We start from the raw sequence: 24,741 nt of genomic DNA, 5'->3' as shown, positions 1-24,741 counted from the left end.
AACGTTGCAGTTGTATTTATTACGCAGAAGACGCTGGAACTGATAGGAGATGGGCCCCAAGAAAGGAATAGAAAAATATTTTTTCGACATGTTTGAGAGTGAATGTCGAGTAATACTAATAGGTATGTACACACTCAAGCACTAAGTTTTCTGTAAAAATGAACGTATTTGTTTGATTTGATAAAGTACAATCCCTATCTGTTTATACTAAATGTGTTTATACTAAATTTTAGACGACTTTAACAATCCGGCACTTCCGCTAATCCGGCACTCATATGTGCGAGGAATGGCCGGTTTAGCAAGCATAACAACGTGATAAAACTTTTCGGCTTACCGGGACAGAGAATGTGATTTTTTTTCTCCGGAACTAACACGGAAATAACAACAACATTTCTGCGCCACGTTTGTTCTCAGAAGAGACTCTTCACAAGCAGCGGGAGCTGCACTCTAGCGGCGAATTTCTGAAACACGCCCTGGTCCGTGTCACCCATTGTTCGAATTCTCCCTCACTTAGCCTACATCAGCATTCGTAATACGCAGCTCAAGGTGGTATAGATATGTGCGGAATTATCAATGGGCTTGCGATGCACTATGTGATTGAAAGTATCTGGACTCCCCAAAAACTTAAGTTTTTCGTATTAGGTGGACTGTGCTGCCACCTACTGCCAGGTACTCCATATCAGCGTCCTCAGTAGTCATTAGACTAGAGATGGGTCGAACTCGTTCATTCCAGTGAACTACTTCATTCATTTCACTCTTTGCCCTGAAGCGTTCAAATGAAGTAGTTCATTCGTGAAGTACGGAAGCCTGGCGAAGTTGCCCAGTTCGCCGCTCAGCCGCTGCTACGCTCGCTCGTACAATGAAGCTTCGTAATACTTCATAATTTTACCAACAGATGGCCGAACTATGCAGTAACGTGCACGCAACGTTTTACGCTCTCACAGCGTCTGAGTTAACTTAAATAGAGCATGGTCGAAGGTGACAAAGGAAAGATAAACAGAGAAGCCTGTCACATATAAGGAAGGTATTACATTTAATCTTGCTCGAAATTTTCTCATGAAGCGTCCAAAAAAGTCTTTATCTGCCGAATGAAATATTATTTGTTGTATTCATGAACTGAAAAATAGGGCTACCAACGAAATGCAATCCAATTTTATGTTCCTTGTAACATTTAATCCAAAATAGAATGAGTATGTTTACCACTGTCACAGTCTATATACCTACGTTAAGTAATTATTCAGAAGATTTCCTGTAGATTTTATTTTTGTTGAGAATAATAACCCTCCAGATTTAAAACGTAAACTGTCACCTGTAGTCATTGTTACGATTTCAGGTAAAATCCGCTGCCAACGGTAGGCTACCCGTAGACGCGAAGTATAACTGCACAAATAGTCACGAGGAATGTAGCACTGCACTTAGCAGCTGACGCTGCCTTCCCCTCGCCCCTCACCACCACAACCCGTCGTAAACCTATCGTTCCCTACAAACTCCGCGCGATTCGTCGACAGGCAATACAGGGAGGACTGAAGTGAAGTGAGTGACGTAGCGCCGATGTAGTGGGTGAGGGAGAGGGGAAGAGAGTGAGTGAACTAGAAAAAAGTGTGGAGTGTGCTATCTGTGAAGAGTTTGAAGTACCAGTTCACTGAAATTGAGTGGTTAGTTCACACTTCACTGAAGTGAAGCGTTCATTTGAAAGACTCATTCACGAGCTCCCCATCACTACATTAGACACCGTGAGAGAGCAGAATGGGGCGCTCCGCGGAACTCACGGACTTCGAACGTGGTCAGGTGATTGCGTGTCACTTCTGTCATACGTCTGTACGCGAGATTTCCACTCTTCTAAACATACCTAGGTCGACCGTTTCCGATGTGATAGTGAAGTAGAAACGTGAAGTGACACGTACAGCACAAAACCGTACAGGCCGACCTCATCTGTTGACAGTTGAAGAGGGTCGTAATGTGTAAAAGGCAGACATCTATCCAGACCACCACACAGGAATTCCAAACTGCATCAGGATCCACTGCAAGTACTATGACAGTTAGGCGGGAGGTAAGAAAACTTGGATTTTGTGATCGACTGGCTGCTCATAAGCCACACATCGCCCTGGTAAATGTCAAACGACGCCCCGCTCGGTGTAAGGAGCGTAAACAATAGGCTACTGAACAGTGGAAAAACGTTGTGGAGTGACGAATCTCGGTACACAATGTGGCAATCCGACGGCAGAGTGTGGGTATGGTGAATGTGCGGTGAACGTCATCTGCCACCGTGTGTAGTGCCAACAGTAAAATTCGGAGGCGTTGGTGTTAAGGTGTGGTCGTGTTTTTCATGGAGAGGGCTTGCACCCCTTGTTGTTTTGCGTGGCACTATCACAGCACTGGCCTACATTGATGTTGAAGAGCAATTCGGGGATGGCGATTGCATCTTTCGACACGGTCGAGCACCTGTTCATAATGCACGATGGCGGAGTGGTTACACGACAATAACATCCCTGTAATGGACTGGCCTGCACAGAGTTCTGACCTGAATCCTATAGAACACTTTTGGGATGTTTTGGAACGCCGACTTTGTGCCAGGCCTCACCGACCGACATCGATACCTCTCCTCAGTGCAGCACTCCGTGAAGAATGGGCTGCCATTCCCAAAGAAACCTTCCAGCACCTGATTCAACGTATGCCTGCGAGAGTGGAAGCTGTCATCAAGGCTAAGTGTAGGCCAGCAGCATACGGAATTCCAACATTACCGATGGAGGGCGCCACGAACTTGTAAGTCATTTTCAGCTAGGTGTCCGGATACTTTTGACCACACAGTGAACGTTACTTGCACACGGAAGGTGTCAGTAACTATTTGCCATCTTCCGTATATTCGGATTGTGACGTATCGGTTTCTCGCGAGGTCTCGCGAGGTCTCTGTGCCTATTGATCATCTGTCGCTTACGAACTGCTGCATCGGATACACGTCTTGCTTCTCTGCCCCCTCAATTTTTGATGCGAGAGCTGTGACGCTGTGGTCGCCACACGCACAAATTTTCCGTTTTGAAGGAAGACAAGGCGCTCCGATTCGTGACTGTTCCATTTGCTCTGGCATGAAGGCGAGCTTTGCTCGTGTGAATACGACGTGCCTTCGAACGAGGCTGGATTAAATTACACTGAGTAAGGAGAATAGTGAAAAATAAGATCAACATACGGTTTGTATCCAGACAGTGGCACTGCGAATCGAACGTAATACAGTCTAAGTAGGGCAGGGTCCTGTTGTGACTAGGAATTGTGCCTACTCGGTTTCCTAGACAAACAATCAAAAAACTCGTGTCAATGAGTTTTATTACAATGAGACAATTACATTGGTGGCCATTAAAATTTCTACACCAAGAAAAAATGCAGATGATAAACGAGTATTCGTTGGACAAATATACACTCCTGGAAATTGAAATAAGAACACCGTGAATTCATTGTCCCAGGAAGGGGAAACTTTATTGACACATTCCTGGGGTCAGATACATCACATGATCACACTGACAGAACCACAGGCACAGAGACACAGGCAACAGAGCATGCACAATGTCACCACTAGTACAGTGTATATCCACCTTCCGCAGCAACGCAGGCTGCTATTCTCCCATGGAGACGATCGTAGAGATGCTCGATGTAGTCCTGTGGAACGGCTTGCCATGCCATTTCCACCTGGCGCCTCAGTTGGACCAGCGTTCGTGCTGGACGTGCAGACCGCGTGAGACGACGCTTCATCCAGTCCCAAACATGCTCAATGGGGGACAGATCCGGAGATCTTGCTGGCCAGGGTAGTTGACTTACACCTTCTAGAGCACGTTGGGTGGCACGGGATACATGCGGACGTGCATTGTCCTGTTGGAACAGCAAGTTCCCTTGCCGGTCTAGGAATGGTAGAACGATGGGTTCGATGACGGTTTGGATGTACCGTGCACTATTCAGTGTCCCCTCGACGATCACCAGTGGTGTACGGCCAGTGTAGGAGATCGCTCCCCACACCATGATGCCGGGTGTTGGCCCTGTGTGCCTCGGTCGTATGCAGTCCTGATTGTGGCGCTCACCTGCACGGCGCCAAACACGCATGCGACCATCATTGGCACCAAGGCAGAAGCGACTCTCATCGCTGAAGACGACACGTCTCCATTCGTCCCTCCATTTACGCCTGTCGCGACACCACTGGAGGCGGGCTGCACGATGTTGGGGCGTGAGCGGAAGACGGCCTAACGGTGTGCGGGACCGTAGCCCAGCTTCATGGAGACGGTTGCGAATGGTCCTCGCCGATACCCCAGGAGAAACAGTGTCCCTAATTTGCTGGGAAGTGGCGGTGCGGTCCCCTATGGCACTGCGTAGGATCCTACGGTCTTGGCGTGCATCCGTGCATCGCTGCGGTCCGGTCCCAGGTCGACGGGCACGTGCACCTTACGCCGACCACTGGCGACAACATCGATGTACTGTGGAGACCTCACGCCCCACGTGTTGAGCAATTCGGCGGTACGTCCACCCGGCCTCCTGCATGCCCACTATACGCCCTCGCTCAAAGTCCGTCAACTGCACATACGGTTCACGTCCACGCTGTTGCGGCATGCTACCAGTGTTAAAGACTGCGATGGAGCTCCGTATGCCACGGCAAACTGGCTGACACTGACGGCGGCGGTGCACAAATGCTGCGCAGCTAGCGCCATTCGACGGCCAACACCGCGGTTCCTGGTGTGTCCGCTGTGCCGTGCGTGTGATCATTGCTTGTACAGCCCTCTCGCAGTGTCCGGAGCAAGTATGGTGGGTCTGACACACCGGTGTCAATGTGTTCTTTTTTCCATTTCCAGGAGTGTATTATACTAGAACTGACATGTGATTGCATTTTCACGCAATTTGGGTGCATAGATCCTGAGAAATCAGTATACAGAACAACCATCTCTGGCCGTAATAACGGCCTTGGTACGCCTGGGCATTAAGTCAAACACAGCTTGGATGGAGTGTACATGTACAGCTACCCATGCAGCTTCAACACGATACCACGGTTCATCAAGAGTAGTGACTGGCGTATTGTGACGAGCCAGTTGCTCGGCCACCATTCACCAGACGTTTTCAATTGTTGAGAGATCTGGAGAATGTGCTCACCAGGGCGGCAGTCGAACAATTTCTGTATCCAGAAAGGCCCGTACAGGATCTTAACGTCCACTGTTCAAAGTGCCGTCAATGCGAACAAGAGGTGACCGAGACGTATAACCAATGGCACTCCGTACCATCACGCCGGGTGAGACGCCAGTATGGCGATGACGAATACCCGCATCCAATATGCGTTCACCGCGATGTCGCCAAACACGGATGCGACCATCATGATGCTGTAAACAGAACCTGGATTCATCCGCAAAAATGACGTTTTACCATTCGTGCACCCAGGTTCGTCGTTGAGTACACCATCGCAGGCGTTGCTGTCTGTGATGCAGCGTCAAGGGTAACCGCAGCCATGGACTCAGAGCTGATAGTCCATGCTGCTGTGCGTGCAGATGGTTGTTGTCTTGCAAACGTCCCCATCTGTTGACTCAGGGATCGAGAAGTGGCTGTACGATCCGTTACAGCCATGCGGATAAGACGTCTGTCATCTCGACTGCTAGTGATCGCCGGCACGGTAGCTCAGCGTGTTCGGTCAGAGGGTTAGCTGCCCTCTGTAATAAAAAAAACTGAGTTAGTCGATCAACAAAGAACTTAAACGGATGTCTTACGACGTCGGCCCCGAGCAGATACAACCAACGAAAGCGAACGAAATATGATTTTTTTTAAAAAAAAGCTGGGGGTCCCGGGTTCGATTCACGGCATGGTCAGTGATTTTATTCTGACTCGAGATGGCTGGGTGTTGTTGTGTCGTCATCATCATCACGATTCACCCACATTACAGTCGGAGGTAGGCAATGGCAAACCACCTCCACCAGGAACTAGTATGGCGGTGCGGGTATCCCGCATCATTCCTCTACGCTCTGCCACGGAGTATGGGACTTCATCATCATCATCATGTGTCGCATTACGATAGGATTTTCGTAGATGATTAAAACGCTCCGCCGATTTGCACCGTGAACTTTATATACCATCGAAAGCTAAACAATTTCAGTTCCGCTTCGAGTTCCGAACGGGAAGGTTCTTGTTTATTTCACCTGCCGCAGCGTCGCTTGTGTGGAGTTTTCCTCGTTAGTGTCTGTCTGTCTGCCAAGTGAGTCGCAGCACCTCCGCTCCGCCTTTACTGTCTGTTTAGTGTTCGTCTACTTGCAGCGCGTCGGCCGCTCGCTATGGCTACCTCGGTTTCCACGTGTGTTCCACGAAAAGGTACCGTGAGCTTCACTTTCGATAAAACAACGCGACACGTGCAGCCCGCGTTTCTAGAAATCCACAATTGGCTTTTCGATGCCATTCGTGTGAACTCTGATCAAGTCCACACCGCTTATTTTGATGCAGACCAGTACGTATTTTACGTGAAATTTATCGATCCCCTTCACGTTGAAAGATTACTGTTTCGATATGGTTCTCAAGTTCCGTTCGAGTATCGCCATAATTCCGTTAGTATGGTGTCATCCGCTGACGCTGAAATTGCCTGTAGCAGTTGTGGTGCGCGTACTGTAAGACCTTCCGTACACACACCATCAGATTATTTGACTTGTCGCTCTAACGAAGTAGGCGAGTGTCTGCAATATGTCTCGTGGTCTTATTGTGGCGTGTTTATCTTCTGCCGTTGTTGTTGTTGTTGTTGTGGTCTTCAGTCCGGAGACTGGTTTGATGCAGCTCTCCATGCTAGTCTATCCTGTGCAAGCTTCTTCATCTCCCAGTACCTACTGCAACCTACATCCTTCTGAATCTGCTTAGTGTATTCATCTCTTGGTCTCCCTCTACGATTTTTACCCTCCACGCTGCCCTCCAATACTAAATTGGTGATCCCTTGATGCCTCAGAACATGTCCTACCAACCGATCCCTTCTTCTAGTCAAGTTGTGCCGCAAGCTTCTTTTCTCCCCAATCCTATTCAATACCTCCTCATTAGTTACGTGATCTACCCACCTTATCTTCAGCATTCTTCTGTAGCACCACATTTCGAAGGCTTCTATTCTCTTCTTGTCCAAACTAGTTATCGTCCATGTTTCACTTCCATACATGGCTACACTCCATAGAAATACTTTCAGAAACGACTTCCTGACACTTAAATCTATACTCGAAGTTAACAAATTTCTCTTCTTCAGGAACGATTTCCTTGCCATTGCCAGTCTACATTTTATATCCTCTCTACTTCTACCATCATCAGTTATTTTGCTCCCCAAATAGCAAAACTCCTTTACTACTTTAAGTGTCTCATTTCCTAATCTAATACTCTCAACATCACCCGACTTAATTCGATTACATTCCATTATCCTCGTTTTGCTTTTGTTGATGTTCATCTTATATTCTCCCTTCAAGACACCATCCATTCCGTTCAACTGCTCTTCCAAGTCCTTTCGTCTGCCGTTAGGTCAGACGACAGAAATCCCACTTGCATGCTTAGAGTAGCAGATTGACGGTAACGAACTTTAAACAGAACTTGATTAATTTTCACACACATTTATTAAAATAATAACAAGCATAAAATTACTTAACTTGATTCTGGATTCTATTTACAATTGACAATCTGAAGTTCCTTTGGTCTTGGTACGCCGGCCGCGGTGGTCTAGCGGTTCTGGCACTGCAGTCCGGAACCGCGGGACTGCTACGGTCGCAGGTTCGAATCCTGCCTCGGGCATGGGTGTGTGTGATGTCCTTAGGTTAGTTAGGTTTAAGTAGTTCTAAGTTCTAGGGGACTTATGACCTAAGATGTTGAGTCCCATAGTGCTCAGAGCTATTTTTTTGGTCTTGGTACTTTAATCTTATTCTCACATATCTCTGATACTTGACAAAGTATCTATACATTTATCTTCATGGCTATGTACAGGAATATGATAATCTTCTTAGGTGCAGACTGAAACTTGACTATTAGACTGGTACAGACTGGTGCAGACAAATGCAGACTGACTAATCGGAGGTCTGTACACTCGTTATAATACCTCACTCGTTCAGGTATCATTACGCGTGTGTGATCCCCGAGGAGAAAAGGTTCTACATTAGCAACAATCTCTTTGGCTGCGTTACATATTAATACGCAGATCGGCGGAAGCAGAATTTGGTCCGTCTCTAAGGCAGCGCCATCTCGTAGTGCGGAGATGGACGAGCGCTGCGCCTGCGCTGTTGTGCTTAGCGGGGCGCGCTCTAGTGGGATAGTTGTGTGCGCGCTGACTACGTGGAACTGTGTACACAACAGCAGTGTTCGACGCTCAGCCGATCTGCACCGTGAAATTGATACCACCGAAAGCTAAAGAACTTCATCGCACGGGTGCAAAAACATACGACATTGCAGCAGAGCAGAGAATTAAAAGACATGCCGGTTGCTATCAAATTTGGTGCGTTGGTCAATACACAGTTGTCAAAATACGATTTTATACGCTTGGTACACATCCAAATAGTTAGATCTGTTTCCAGCAACGTGAGTCAGATATGTTTTTCCCGAACGGTGTATTGGATAACATGCCAATGCCGCGAGATATCATACGTGTGTTGTACATGGTGCGAAAAACATTAATGTTTCGCCTCTTACTGTAGCATGTTTCGCCCCATTGACTGTGAGAACGTTCACGAATGGACGATCACTTAGCAGTATGCAATAACATACTTAAGGTGTGTTTACTTTTGTAGTATCTATCAGGATGAAAATACAGGGTGTTTATAAATGAATATCGGGGTTTTAACGCTTTATAATGGTTCAAATGGCTCTGAGCACTATGGGACTTAACTTCTAAGGTCATCAGTCCCCTAGAACTTAGAACTACTTAAACCTAACTGACCTAAGGACATCACACGCATCCATGCCCGAGGCAGGATTCAAACCTGCGACCGTAGCGGTCACGCGGTTCCAGACTGTAGCGCCTAGAACAGCTCGGACATCCCAGCCGGACGCTTTATAATATTTATTATATTAAACTGACAGTTATAAATGATACGTCAAATGAAAGAGCAACTCAAATAGTTTTACCAAGAACCTTATAAATGGTGCGCCGCCTCACTGGCGTAGCGAAGTACGCGATTGGTTACAGTGGTTGAACTTCACTGTATCCAAGCGCTGAATAGGCCGCAAGGGGACCAATGACAGGGCTTGCTTTGCATGGCCTCCGCGTTCACCCGACCTAACGCCATGCGATTTTTTCCTTTGGGGCTCCATCAAGGATCGTGTGTACGTGCCTTCGCTATCAGCGGACCTCCCTGACTTAAGAAACCGGACTGAAGCAGCTGTTGCTACAATAACTGAAGACACACTTAACAACATTTGTGAAGAACTCGGCTATAGACTTGATGTGTGCCGTGTGACAAATGGAGCTCACATTTAACATTTATAAGGTTCTTGGTAAAACTGCTTGAGTTCCTCTTTCATTTGACATATAATTTATAACTGTAAGTTTACTGTAAAAGTATTATAAACCGTTAAAACTCCAATATTCATTTATAAACACCCTGTATCTAGCAATGCATTAAACACTGAAGAGCCAAAGAAACTGGTACAACTGTCTAATATCGCGTAGGGCCCCTGCGAGCACGCAGAAGTGCTGCAACAAGTCCCAGAGCCAGTCTGTAGCAATTCTGGACGTATGGGGTGTCGCATTGTCCTGCTGGAATTGCCCACTTCCTTCGAAATCCACAATGGACACGAATGCATGCAGGTGATCAGACAGGATGCTTACGTACGTGTATCCTGTCAGAGTCGTCTTTAGACGTATCAGGGGTCCCATATCACTCCAACTGCACACGCCCCACATCATTACAGAGTCTCCACCAGCTTGAACAGTCCCCTGCTGACATGCAGGGTCCACGGATTCATGAGGTTGTCACCCTACCCGTACACGTCCATCCGCTACAAAGTCTGAAGCGAGGCTCGTCCGACCAGGCGACATGTTTCCAGTCATCTACAGTCCAATGCCGGTGTTGACAGGCCCAGGCGAGGCGTAAAGCTTTTTGTCGTGCAGTCATCAAGGGTACGCGAGTGGGCCTTCGGCTCCGAAACCCCATATGGATGTTGTTTCGTTGGATGGTTTGCACGCTGACACCTGTTGATGGCCCAGCACTTATATCTCCAGCGATTTGCGGAAGGGTTGCACTTCTGTCACGTTGAACTATTCTTTTCAATCGTCGTTGGTCCCGTTCTTGCAGGAGCTTTTCCTTGCTGCAGCGATGTCGGAGATTTGATGTTTTACCGGATTCCTGATATTCTCGGTACACTCGTCAAATGATCCTACGGGAAAATCCTCACTTCATCACTATCTCGGAGATGCTGTGTTCCGTCGCTCGTGTGCCGACTGTAACGCCACGTCTAAACTCACTTAAATCTTGATTAGCTTCCATTGTAGTTGCAGTAACAATTGCGCCAGACACTTGTTATCTTACACTCCTGGAAATGGAAAAAAGAACACATTGACACCGGTGTGTCACACCCACCATACTTGCTCCGGACACTGCGAGAGGGCTGTACAAGCAATGATCACACGCACGGCACAGCGGACACACCAGGACCGCGGTGTTGGCCGTCGAATGGCGCTGGCTGCGCAGCATTTGTGCACCGCCGCCGTCAGTGTCAGCCAGTTTGCCGTGGCATACGGAGCTCCATCGCAGTCTTTAACACTGGTAGCATGCCGCGACAGCGTGGACGTGAACCGTATGTGCAGTTGACGGACTTTGAGCGAGGGCGTATAGTGGGCATGCGGGAGGCCGGGTGGACGTACCGCCGAATTGCTCAACACGTGGGGCGTGAGGTCTCCACAGTACATCGATGTTGTCGCCAGTGGTCGGCGGAAGGTGCACGTGCCCGTCGACCTGGGACCGGACCGCAGCGACGCACGGATGCACGCCAAGACCGTAGGATCCTACGCAGTGCCGTAGGGGACCGCACCGCCACTTCCCAGCAAATTAGGGACACTGTTGCTCCTGGGGTATCGGCGAGGACCATTCGCAACCGTCTCCATGAAGCTGGGCTACGGTCCCGCACACCGTTAGGCCGTCTTCCGCTCACGCCCCAACATCGTGCAGCCCGCCTCCAGTGGTGTCGCGACAGGCGTGAATGGAGGGACGAATGGAGACGTGTCGTCTTCAGCGATGAGAGTCGCTTCTGCCTTGGTGCCAATGATGGTCGTATGCGTGTTTGGCGCCGTGCAGGTGAGCGCCACAATCAGGACTGCATACGACCGAGGCACACAGGGCCAACACCCGGCATCATGGTGTGGGGAGCGATCTCCTACACTGGCCGTACACCACTGGTGATCGTCGAGGGGACACTGAATAGTGCACGGTACATGCAAACCGTCATCGAACCCATCGTTCTACCATTCCTAGACCGGCAAGGGAACTTGCTGTTCCAACAGGACAATGCACGTCCGCATGTATCCCGTGCCACCCAACGTGCTCTAGAAGGTGTAAGTCAACTACCCTGGCCAGCAAGATCTCCGGATCTGTCCCCCATTGAGCATGTTTGGGACTGGATGAAGCGTCGTCTCACGCGGTCTGCACGTCCAGTACGAACGCTGGTCCAACTGAGGCGCCAGGTGGAAATGGCATGGCAAGCCGTTCCACAGGACTACATCCAGCATCTCTACGATCGTCTCCATGGGAGAATAGCAGCGTGCATTGCTGCGAAAGGTGGATATACACTGTACTAGTGCCGACATTGTGCATGCTCTGTTGCCTGTGTCTATGTGCCTGTGGTTCTGTCAGTGTGATCATGTGATGTATCTGACCCCAGGAATGTGTCAATAAAGTTTCCCCTTCCTGGGACAATGAATTCACGGTGTTCTTATTTCAATTTCCAGGAGTGTATATAGGCATTTTCGAGAGCGGTATTCTGTGTGTCTGCATATCTCTGAATCTGAATACGCATGTCTATACGAGTTTCTTTGGCGCTTCAGTGTCTATACCTTTTTCATTATTACTCACACCTCCTGATTTTGTACCTTAAAAACAAGTCAAAGAAAAGTATTCCGAATATCAGAATATTATCAGATACACAGAAAAAATATCGAATGAAGAAAAAAGCCACTACCAAGAATCGAATACGGACCAGCAGCTTGGCAGTCTTAAACTCATCGACCGCCAACCTCGTTCTTCAAGTCCCCTAGAATGATGGGTACCCTAAATACAGCATGAAAACGTAGAAACTTTAATAAAGTCGAACATCACCAACGTTGAATCTCTTGTTACGTTAGTAAAAATGCCTGTTTTCAGACAATCGTTCGTCGTATAGCATCTAAAACACAATGTTCCACCGCCAACTTTGACTTCGACTTCTTTTCAAAAACTTGGGAGCATCTAGCAGAAGCCGAAACACGTGTGTCTTTGATTTGATTATAGATCGTTCTGGCAGGACTTTAAAATAGATGATACACTTTTCAGACCCTCCCCTTGCAAGACAAAAAAGAACAGCGTACCACGCAGGAATTATCCTAATGGGACGGAAATAGGTACATGTAACGTTCATGTACAGACAAATAAATGATAACAAACTAAAAAAAAAAAAAAGTTGATTTTGAAACATCCCCTTAGAAAAATTAAGAATGACTGTACTGGTAAACCTCTTACGATATTTGATTTTCGAACAACTGAGCAAAACCGAACGTTCAAACAGCTGAGCAAAACCGAACGTACTCAGACATTTTACTCTTTAATTACTCTGATCATCACTAAACTGACACACAATATTTTTAGCGCAAAGCAATCTGACTTTCAATAATCCCTACAAAAGAATGGCCCTGACTAACAATAACCTATACCTTTCATGAATCACTTACCTCACAAAAATCTTCGTTACTCGAACTACTGCAATACAGCGATGCTGCAATACAGCGAGCGCCAATACTGCCAGCTAAATAAAAGATTCTAACTACTGAAGGCACTAACTACTGATAGGCGTAGTTAGCAAATGAAAGATTTGAGCTGGCTGGCGTGGCCGAGCGGTTCTAGGCTCTTCAGTCTGGAACCGCGAGACCGCTACGGTCGCAGGTTCGAATCCTTCCATGGGCATGGATATGTGTGATGTCCTTACGTTAGTTAGATTTAAGTAGTTCTAAGCTCTAGGGGACCTCAGATGTTAAGTCCCATAGTGCTCAGAGCCATTTGAACCATTTTTTTGTAAGCCCAGGATGCCGTGCCATGAAGCACAAAAGAACACGGCGCGGAATATCGCGGAGGTATCGCTGTGCTGTAAAGTGCCAAGGATGACATCCAAAGGGGTCCTTCTGTGACAAGAAATGACATCCCTGACCGTCACTGCTGGTGATGGACGGCGACACTCCAGTTGGCATCCCAGTGCTGTCCAGGGCGTCTCCTGACACGTCTTCGGCCTCGAATCTCACTGACTGGAGTAGAACCGCCTTGACACCCACTTTGCATTGAGCCTCGATGACCAGCGAAGATGTGTCTGGAGATGCTCTCGAAAGTAGTGTTATACACTACTGGCCATTAAAACTGTTACACCAAGAAGAAATGCAGATGATAAACGGGTATTCATTGGACAAATATATTATACTAGAACTGACATTTGATTACATTTTCACGCAATTTGGGTGAATAGATGCTGAGACATCAGTACCCAGAACAACCACCTCTGGCCTTAACAACGGCCTTGTTACGCCTGGGCATTGAGTCAAACAGAGCTAAGATGGCGTGTACAGGTACACCTGCCCACGCAGCTTCAACACGATACCACAGTTCATCAAGTGTAGTGACTGGCGTAATGTAACGACCAGTTGCTCGGCCACCATTGACCAGACGTTGTCAGTTGGTGAGAGATGTGGAGAATGTGCTGGTCAGGACAGCAGTCGAGCATTTTCTGCAACCAGAAAGGCCCGTACAGGACCTGCAACGTGCGGTCGTGCATTATCCTGCTGGAACGTAGGGTTTCGCAGGAATCGAATGAAGGGTAGAGCCACGGGTCGTAACACATCTGAAATGTAACGTCCACTGTTCAAAGTGCCGTCAATGCGAACAAGAGGTGACCGAGACTTGTAACCAATGGCACCCCATACCATTACGCTGGGTGATAGGCCAGTATGGCGAAGACGAATACACGCTTCCAATGTGCGTTCACCGCGATGTCGCCAAACACCGATGCGACCATCGTAATGCAGTAAACAGAACCTGGATTCATCCGATAAAATGGCGTTTTGCCGTTCGTGCACCCAGGTTCGTCGTTGAGTACACCATCGCAGGCGCTCCTAGCTGTGATGCAGCGTCAAGGGTAACCGCAGCCATGGTCTCCGAGCTGATAGTTCGTGCTGCTGGAAACGTCGTCGAACTGTTCGTGCAGATGGTTGTTGTCTTGCAAACGTCCCCATCTGTTGACTCAGGGATCGAGACGTGGCTGCACGATCCGTTACAGCCATGTGGATAAGATGTCTGTCATCTCGACTGCTAGTGATACGAGGCCGTTGGGATCCAGCACGGCGTTCCGTATTACCCTCCTGAACCTACCGATTCCATATTCTGCTAACAGTCATTGGATCTCGACCAACGCGATCAGCAATGTCGCGATACGATGAACCACAATCGCGATAGGGTACAATCCGACCTTTATCAAAGTCGGAAACGTGATAGTACGCATTTCTCCTCCACGAGGCATCACAACAACGGTTCGCCAGGCAACCCCGATCAAATGCTGTTTGTGTATGAGAAATCGGTTGGAAACTTTCCTCATGTCAGGACGTTGTAGGAGTCACCAACCGTGCCAACCTTCTGTGAATGCTCTGAAAAGCTAATCATGTTCTTCGTGTCGGTTAAATTTCGCGTTTCGTGGTGAAGCAATTTTAATGGCCAGTAGTGTATGAACCTCATTGTGGCCGCTACATGGCCCGACAACCAAGAGTGATGCTCTGGGGTGCCACGCCTTTTCCTAGCAGAACAGCTTTGGTTGTCTTCCACGGTACCCTTCAGTACAGTGGTGCATTAACGATAGCCTACACCATTTTGTTGCCCTTCTTCGCAAGCTATCTGGGGGTTACATTTCAATAAGGTAACGTCCACACCCGGCAATGGCCTCGCCGCAGTGGATACACCGGTTGGCGTGAGATCACTGAAGTTAAGCGCTGTCGGGCGTGGTCGGCACTTGGATGGGTGACCATCCTGGCCGCCATGCGCTGTTGCCATTTTTCGGGGTGCACTCAGCCTCGTGATGCCAATTGAGGAGCTACTCAACCGATTAGTAGCGGCTTCGGTCAAGGATACCATCGTAACGACCGGGAAAGCGGTGTGCTGACCCCACGCCACTCCCGTCCGCATCCTCCACTGAGGATGACACGGCGGTCGGATGGTCCCGATGGGCCACTTGTGGCCTGAAGACGGAGTGGTTCCTTTTTAATGTCCACACCACATGACGAGAGTTACTACTACTACTCATGCTTACCATATACACACTTCACCAGGAAGGTTACTGTGCAGCGCCCCAATTGAGTACGTTTAGACTACACTCCTGGAAATGGAAAAAAGAACACATTGACACCGGTGTGTCAGACCCACCATACTTGCTCCGGACACTGCGAGAGGGCTGTACAAGCAATTATCACACGCACGGCACAGCGGACACACCAGGAACCGCGGTGTTGGCCGTCGAATGGCGCTAGCTGCGCAGCATTTGTGCACCGCCGCCGTCAGTGGCAGCCAGTTTGCCGTGGCATACGGAGCTCCATCGCAGTCTTTAACACTGGTAGCATGCCGCGACAGCGTGGACGTGAACCGTATGTGCAGTTGACGGACTTTGAGCGAGGGCGTATAGTGGGCATGCGGGAGGCCGGGTGGACGTACCGCCGAATTGCTCAACACGTGGGGCGTGAGGTTTCCACAGTACATCGATGTTGTCGCCAGTGGTCGGCGGAAGGTGCACCTGCCCGTCGACCTGGGACCGGACCGCAGCGACGCACGGATGCACGCCAAGACCGTAGGATCCTACGCAGTGCCGTAGGGGACCGCACCGCCACTTCCCAGCAAATTAGGGACACTGTTGCTCCTGGGGTATCGGCGAGGACCATTCGCAACCGTCTCCATGAAGCTGGGCTACGGTCCCGCACACCGTTAGGTGAGCGCCACAATCAGGACTGCATACGACCGAGGCACACAGGGCCAACACCCGACATCATGGTGTGGGGAGCGATCTCCTACACTGGCCGTACACCACTGGTGATCGTCGAGGGGACACTGAATAGTGCACGGTACATCCAAACCGTCATCGAACCCATCGTTCTACCATTCCTAGACCGGCAAGGGAACTTGCTGTTCCAACAGGACAATGCCCGTCCGCATGTATCCCGTGCCACCCAACGTGCTCTAGAAGGTGTAAGTCAACTACCCTGGCCAGCAAGATCTCCGGATCTGTCCCCCATTGAGCATGTTTGGGACTGCGTCGTCTCACGCGGTCTGCACGTCCAGCACGAACGCTGGTCCAACTGAGGCGCCAGGTGGAAATGGCATGGCAAGCCGTTCCACAGGACTACATCCAGCATCTCTACGATCGTCTCCATGGGAGAATAGCAGCCTGCATTGCTGCGAAAGGTGGATATACACTGTACTAGTGCCGACATTGTGCATGCTCTGTTGCCTGTGTCTATGTGCCTGTGGTTCTGTCAGTGTGATCATGTGATGTATCTGACCCCAGGAATGTGTCAATAAAGTTTCCCCTTCCTGGGACAATGAATTCACGGTGTTCTTATTTCAATGTCCGGGAGTGTATTATGAGCAGGGACCTCCAACCACCTCAGGAGTTACAAGATCTAGAGCGGCGGTTGGTCAGAATTTGGCATGATATCCCTCAGGAACGCGTTATTCACTTGCTCAGTTTGTGGAGCTCTTTCTCTTGCGAGCGGTCCTAGGCGCTTCAGTCCGGAACTGCGTTGCTGCTGCGGTCGCAGGTTCGAATCCTGCCGCGGGCATGGATGTGTGTGATGTCCTTAGGTTAGTTAGGTTTAAGTAGTCCAGGGAGACCAAGGGATGAGTACACTAAACAGATTGATAAGGATGTAGGTTGCAGTAGGTACTGGGAGATGAAGCTTGCACAGTATAGAGTAGCATGGAGAGCTGCATCAAACCAGTCTCCGGACTGAAGACCACAATAACAACAAGTCTAGGGGACGGATGACCTCATATGTTAAGTACCATAGTGCTTAGAGCCATTTGAACCATCTTTCTCTTGAATAAATTACCCAATTTTCCCGAAACTGTCATTATTTGTCTGGCTGTACATGTACATCACATCTACTGATATTCCTCAGGACGACATCCAACAACTCTGTTGATCAGTGCCAAGCCGAATAACTGCTTGCATGAGAGCCAGAGGTTGACCAACATGTTATTGGCTTTACAAATTTGTGAAGCTCTTACTCTTCAGTACATCATGCAATTGTAGTGATTTATTTCTCTGGGCTTGTGCATCATATTAGCGATTTCCGTCCTATTTGGATAATTCCTTCGTACTGCGTCTTTTTTTTTCAATGATTGCATAGCTATTTTTGTCAGAAGAGCAGTTCTTGTTATCGTCATTTTACATTTGGTATGACCACAACAAAAACAACAACGTTACGACCAATGTGAAATACTTACCACCCGATTTTTCGAAAAATATTTGGTAAAAAAAATTATTTTTTCACATCGTCTGGTCTGATATCTTCACTTGATAAAGAACAGAATTCCTGTTCGCTATCCATCGTGCGTAATGCATTGCCTTTACTAAAGTAAAACTTTTCACGAAATTTTAACGAGCTTCCATAAAAAGAAGCATTGCATAAATTTTGCGTACTACTGATTTTAGCTCGTACACTGCAGAGGATGAAATGTAGATAAGCTACGGAAATATTCCTTGAAACAGAGCAAAACAATATTTCGTTTCGTTCTTGAGTTACCGGATTTTATGTCGGTAGGGTGGCCGTGCGTGACGCATTCATTCACATCCTTGCCCATCCGCGAAATGTGTTGCCGTAACAATCGTTGAATCTCATATAAACGATTCATGATATCAAAACGAGGTTATTTTACAAATGGTAGCACACTATGAGTCACATATGTTTTATGATAACTGCTTGAAACTCTTTTATCAACAGAGATATGGACGTGACCCATCCGCTGCAGTAAGACGTTAGAGGTTCAAAAGACTCGATACCACTGTAGCAAAATCGAAGCGGCGAGCGTATACGCGTCCACAGTAAAATAACGACATTTCGTGATACAGATTCTTTATCCAAAAAGCATCGATATATACAGGGTGGTCCATTGATCGTGACCGGGCCAAATATCTCACGAAATAAGCGTCAAACGAAAAAACTACAAAGATCGAAACTCGTCTAGCTTGAAAGGGGAAACCAGATGGCGCTATGGTTGGCCCCCTAGATGGTGCTGCCATAGGTCAAACGGATATCAACCGCGTTTTTTAAAATAGGAACCCCCATTTTTATTACATATTCGTGTAATACGTAAAGAAATATGAATGTTTTAGTTGGACCACTTTTTTCACTTTGCGATAGATGGCGCTGTAATAGTCACAAACATTATGGCTCACAATTGTAGACGAACAGTTGGTAACAGGTAGGTTTTTTAAATTAAAATACAGAACGTAGGTACGTTTGAACATTTTATTTCGGTTGTTCCAGTATGATACATGTACCTTTGTGATCTTTTCATTTCTGAGAACCCATGCTGTTACAGCTTGATTACCTGTAAGTACCACATTCATGCAATAAATGCTCAAAATGATGTCCGTCAACCTCAATGCGTTCGGCAATACATGCAACGACATTCCTCTCAACAGCGAGTAGTTCGCCTTCCGTAATGTTCGCACATGCATTGACAATGCGCTGACGGATGTTGTCAGGCGTTGTCGGTGGATCACGATGGCAAATATCCTTCAACGTTCCTCACAGAAACAAATCCGGGGACGTCAGATCCGGTGACCGTGCTTCGACGACCAATCCACCTGTCATGAAATATGCTATTCAATACCGCTTAAACCGCACGCGAGCTATGTGCCGGACATCCATCATGTTGGAAGAACATCGCCATTCTGTCATGCAGTGAGACATCTTGTAGTAACATCGGTAGAACATTACGTAGGAAATCAGCATACATTGCACCATTTAGATTGCCATCGATAAAATGGGGGCCAATTATCCTTCCTCCCATAATGTCGCAACATACATCAACCCGCCAAGGTCGCTGATGTTCCACTTGTCGCAGCTATCGTGGATTTTCCGTATTCCGATAGTGCATATTATGCCGGTTTACGTTACCGCTGTTGGTGAATGACGCTTCGTCGGTAAGTAGAAAACGTGCAAAAAATCTGTCATCGTCCCGTAATTTCTCTTGTGCCTAGGGGCAGAACTGTACACGACGTTCAAAGTCGTCGCCATGCAATTCCTGGTGCACATAAATATGGTACGGGTGCAATCGATGTTGATGTAGTATTCTCAACACCGACGTTTTTGAGATTCCCGCTTCTCGCGCAATTTGTCTGCTACTGATGTGCGGATTAGCCGCGACAGCAGCTCAAACACCTACTTGGGCATCATCATTTGTTGCAGGTCGTGGTTGACGTTTCACATGTGGCTGAACACTTAACACGTAACTATTCGGCGAACGGTACGGACACTTGGATGATGTCGTCCAGGATACCGATCAGCATACATAGTGCTGTGGCCTTCTCCACCAGACATCACGGCGCCTAGAGTATCGGCAACCAAACTGACAGCCAGCAGCCGCGGGTTGCCCGCCTCGCAGGCACACCGAAGCACTACACAACCGACAGGCAATATTGATGAACGGCCACAGCAACAACCACAACAACAACACCTCAGCAAAGACACCAGCGGCCACCAGGGGCCACTACCGGCCCACATAAACATAAGGAAGAGGTCGCTGCAGATCCCGGAACTATTTTCAGACGTCAAACCACGAGATGGAAAATAGTTCCGAGGTACTCATCCGCCGAAGCGCTATAAAGGCCGGCGCTCGGCTGCACATCGGCAGTTCATCGACCGCCAGCGAACGTGGGTAGCTGCCGCCCCGACAGCCCGGCTTGAATCTTCTCGCTGATCTCTGGATTAGGCATTGTATATCGGAGAAGTCTGTGGCGGAGAGTAGTAGGAAATTACTTCAGTTGTTTTCTATTTTATTCATGTATGTAGTCATTCGACGACGGATCACTGTTTTGTGTTGATGTTATTCTTGGAGAATTTGTTTTGGTTAATTGAACAGTCCAATAATTACTTTTGAATACATTATGGGCACAGCAGTGATCAATGTCTTATAAATAATTACAATTAAAAACAGTCTTGATCACGATTTATTTAACAAGGTGACCGGGTTCAACCACTACTGTGGTCATCTTCAGACCATTGAGTAGGAACCTCTTTCTGAATCTTCAACAGAAAGAGGTTCCTACTCAATGGTCTGAAGATGACCACAGTAGTGGTTGAAACCGGTCACCTTGTTAAATAAATCGTGATCAAGACTGTTTTTAATAGTAATTAAGTCCAATAATTGTTTCGGACTTTGATCGTTAGTTTCTTCTGCTTACGCAGACATATCACATAGCACCCGCCCGTTGGGCATTTTGATCACAACAGCCATACATCAGCACGATATCGATCTTTCCCGCAAATGGTAAGCGGTCCATTTTAACACAGGTAATGTATCACCAATCAAATACCGTCCGCACTGCCGGAATGTTACGTGACACCACGTACTTATACTATTGCTACTATTACAGCGGCATCTATCATAAAGCGTAAAAAGTGGTCCAACTAAAACATTCATATTTCTTTACGTACTACACGAATATGTAATAAACAATGGGGGTTCCTATTTAAAAAACGGAGTTGATATCCGCTTGACCTATGGCAACGCCATCTACCGGGCCAACCATAGCGCCATCTGGTTTCCCCTTTCAAGCTGGACGAGTTTCGTTCTTTGTAGTTTTTTCGTTTGATGCTTATTTCGTGAGATATTTGGTCCGGTCACTATGAATGGACCACCCTGTATGTTCAATGTGTCCAATATTTCTATACGACGGTACGTCGATATTCCTCTCATCGTATTTTCGAAATATCGATATCTTTCCCTATATGTCGATGCAGGCTGTGTCAATCTACTAAGTATGAATATATCGGTTAGCCGATATTTTTAAAAATATCAACTTTCATATTCCACAGTACTGGGGAACAGCGGAGAACGACTTGTATGCTCAACTACAGCAGCGAGAAGATTTGACACCTTTTTCTCAACAGCGGGTACATGTCGCACGCTAAAATTAATATAAAATACTAGGGTATATACTGTCTTGGCGGAGCCGAAAATTTGTGCTTCAAAGTCAATGCAGTCAAAAGTTACAGCCATTTATGTCACGTACTCTTATAACCGGAAACTTGCGCATCGACTGCCTCAGATGACGAGTCCTAGTCGCACTTTTCCGCTTTTCTTGTTACTGTTACGTATTTCCATAATTTATGCAGCGCGCTGTGTAGATGGGCGTCTGAATATTCAGACCGAGCAGAACCGCCGCCGACTTCAGTCCGCGTTTCGCAGGAACAGGTGGAGAGGCAGCTACCAGACGGCGGTTAGCTCCCCCCTCCCCTCCCCACCGCAGCCAGTAGCTAGACGCGTCTGTATGTGGCTCGCAACGCCGGCGCAACACATACACAGAGAGGGAGAGAAAGCGGGCATCGCGGCTCGTTTGCCGCCCTTTGCTCTGCAGTCTGCGCCTGCAAGACGCGCCTCGGCCTGTGTGACTTTTATTGTTCCTGCCCTTCTCCGCTGCTGTGTTCTCGGCGCAGCCTCTGCGCTTTAGCAGCTTCCCGCTTCATCCGCACACAGACTACTCGAGACCTGCCACGGCAGCATAGGTCTCCACGCCTCTAGCACACACCACACACTTCTCCCAGAGAGTTCCGCGGTTTCCTGTCTGCGCAATTTGTTACTCAGTCTTAGAGCTGCAGGGTAACTCATTTCGCGTACCGCAGACGAGACCTGTTTGTAGTGAGCTTAACTCGTAATATTTCGTGTAGACCAAAGTTGCAAAAAAAACAAAAAAAAAGTTGTTGTTGTGGTTTTCAGTCCCGAGACTGCTTTGATGCAGCTCTCCATGCTACTCTATCCTGTGCAAGCTTCTTCATCTCCCAGTACCTACTGCAGCCTACATCCTTTTGAATCGGCTTACTGTATTCATCTCTTGGTCTCCCTCTACGACTTTTACCCTCCACGCTGCACTCTAATGCTAAATGTGTGATCCCTTGATGCCTCAGAACATGCCCTACCAACCGATCCCTTCTTATAGTCACGTTGTGCCAAAAACTCCTCTTCTCCCCAATTCTATTCAGTACTTCCTCATTAGTTATGTGATCTACCCATCTAATCTTCAGCATTCTTCTGTGGCACCCCATTTCAAAGTCTTCTATTCTCTTCTTGTCCAAACTATTTATCGTCCATGTTTCACTTCCATACATGGCTATACTCCATACAAATACTTTCAGAAACGACTTCCTGACACTTAAATCTATACTCGATGTTAACAAATTTCTCTTCTTCAGAAACGCTTTCCTAGCCATTGCCAGTCTACATTTTATATCCTCTCTACTTCGACCATCATCAGTTATTTTGTTCCCCAAATAGCAAAACTCGTTTACTACTTTAAGTGTCTCGTTACCTAATCTAATTCCCTCAGCATCACCCGACTTAATTCGACTACATCCCATTATCCTCGTGTTGCTTTTGTTGATGTTCATCTTATATCCTCCTTTCAAGACACTGTCCATTCTGTTCAACTGCCCTTCCAGGTCCTTTGCTGTCTCTTACAATGTCATCGGCGAACCTCAAAGTTTTTATTTCTTCTTCATCGATTTTAATACCTACTCCGAACTTTTCTTTTGTTTCCTTTACTGCTTGCTCAATATACAGATTGAATAACATCGGGGAGAGGCTACAAGCCTGTCTCACTCCCTTCTCAACCACTGCTTCCCTTTGATGTCCCTCGACTCTTATAACTGCCATCTGGTTTCTGTACAAATTGTAAATAGCCATTCGCTCTCTGTATTTTACCCCTGCCACCTTTAGAATTTGAGAGAGAGTATTCCAGTCAACATTGTCAAAAGATTTCTCTAAGTCTAGAAACGCTAGAAACGTAGGTTTGCCTTTCCTTAATCTTTCTTCTAAGATAAGTCGTAAGGTCAGTATTGCCTCACGTGTTCCAGTATTTCTACGGAATCCAAACTGATCTTTGCCGAGGTCGGCTTCTACTAGTTTTTCCATTCGTCTATAAAGAATTCGTGTTAGTATTTTGCAGCTGTGGCTTATTAAACGAATTGTTCGGTAATTCTCACATCTGTCAACACCTGCTTTCTTTGGGATTGGAATTATTACATTCTTCTTGAAGTGTGTGGGTATTTCGCCTGTCTCATACATCTTGCTCACCAGATGGTAGAGTAAAATTTAATTTTTTTTAATTTCGTAATTCACTACACTGAAGAGCGAAAGAAACTGGTACACCTTAATACGGCGTCGGGCCCGCGCGAGCACCCACATGTGCCGCAACACGACATGGCATGGACTCGACTAATGTGTGAAATGGTGCTGGAGGGAACTGACACCATGAATCCTACAGGGCTCTCCATAAATCCGTAAGCGTACGAGGGGGTGGAGATACCTTCTGAACAGCACGGTCCAAGGCATCCCAAATACGCTCAATAATGTTCAAGTCTGGGGAATTTGGCGGCCAGCGGAAGTGTTTAAATTCAGAAAAGCGTCCCTGGAGCCACTGTGTAGCAATTCTGGACGTGTGGGGTGTCACATTGTCCTGCTGGACTTTTCTATCGCAATGGACATGAATGACAGCTGGAGACTGCGCCTGCTGTAAAATATGTAGGCGTAACTATCCAGAGTGACCGTAAGTGGAATTACCATGTAAAACAGATAGTGGGAAAAGCAGACACCAGATTCAGATTCAGCGGAAGAATCTTAAGGAAATGTAGCTCGTGCACGAAAGAAGTGGCTTATAAGGCGCTTGTTCGCCCGATTCTTGAGTATTGTTTACCTATTTGGGACCCCTGTCATGTAGGACTAATAGAGGAGATAAAGAAGATCCGACGAACAGAGGCGCGTTCCGTCACAGGATCGTTTAGCTGGCGAGAGAGCGTTACGGAGATGCTAAACAAACTCCACTGGCAGACGGTACAAGAGAGGCGTTGTACATCACGGAAGAGTTTACTATCGAAATTTTTCAGGAGGAGTGAGACAACATATTACTCCCCCCCAATACATCTTGTGTATTGACCACGAGGAGAAAATTCGAGAAATTAGAGACATTACAGAGGCTTACCGAAAATCATTCTTCCCGCGCACGAGTGGAACAGGGTTGGAGGAATCAGATACTGGTACCGAAACTACCCTCCGCCACACACCATTAAATGTAGATGTAGATGAATGGATTCGGCTGATGAAGCAGGATGCTTATCTACATGTTGCCTGTCACAGTCGTATGCAGACATATGAGGGGGTCCTATATGAATCGCACTGCGCGTGCCCCACACCATTACAGAGCACCAGTTTGAAAAATCCCCTTACTCGTCCATCCGCTCGATACCGTTTGAAACGAGACTCGTTCGACCAGCCAAATTTCAAAGCATTACCTCCA

General features: G+C 47.5%; 1 protein-coding gene across 1 annotated transcript in view; it reads left to right on the top strand.

Moving 5' to 3' along the window:
• Positions 1 to 24,741, top strand: part of LOC126214956 (C3 and PZP-like alpha-2-macroglobulin domain-containing protein 8) — an 877,403-nt gene that overhangs the window by 206,211 nt on the left and 646,451 nt on the right. The window lies entirely within an intron of this gene.

The sequence above is a fragment of the Schistocerca nitens genome, chromosome 12 (genome assembly GCF_023898315.1).
Source record: "Schistocerca nitens isolate TAMUIC-IGC-003100 chromosome 12, iqSchNite1.1, whole genome shotgun sequence".
Classification (NCBI taxonomy): Eukaryota; Metazoa; Arthropoda; class Insecta; order Orthoptera; family Acrididae; genus Schistocerca; species Schistocerca nitens.
The sequence above is the reverse complement of the archived record's forward strand: the minus strand, read 5'-3'. Positions and strand labels throughout refer to the sequence as shown.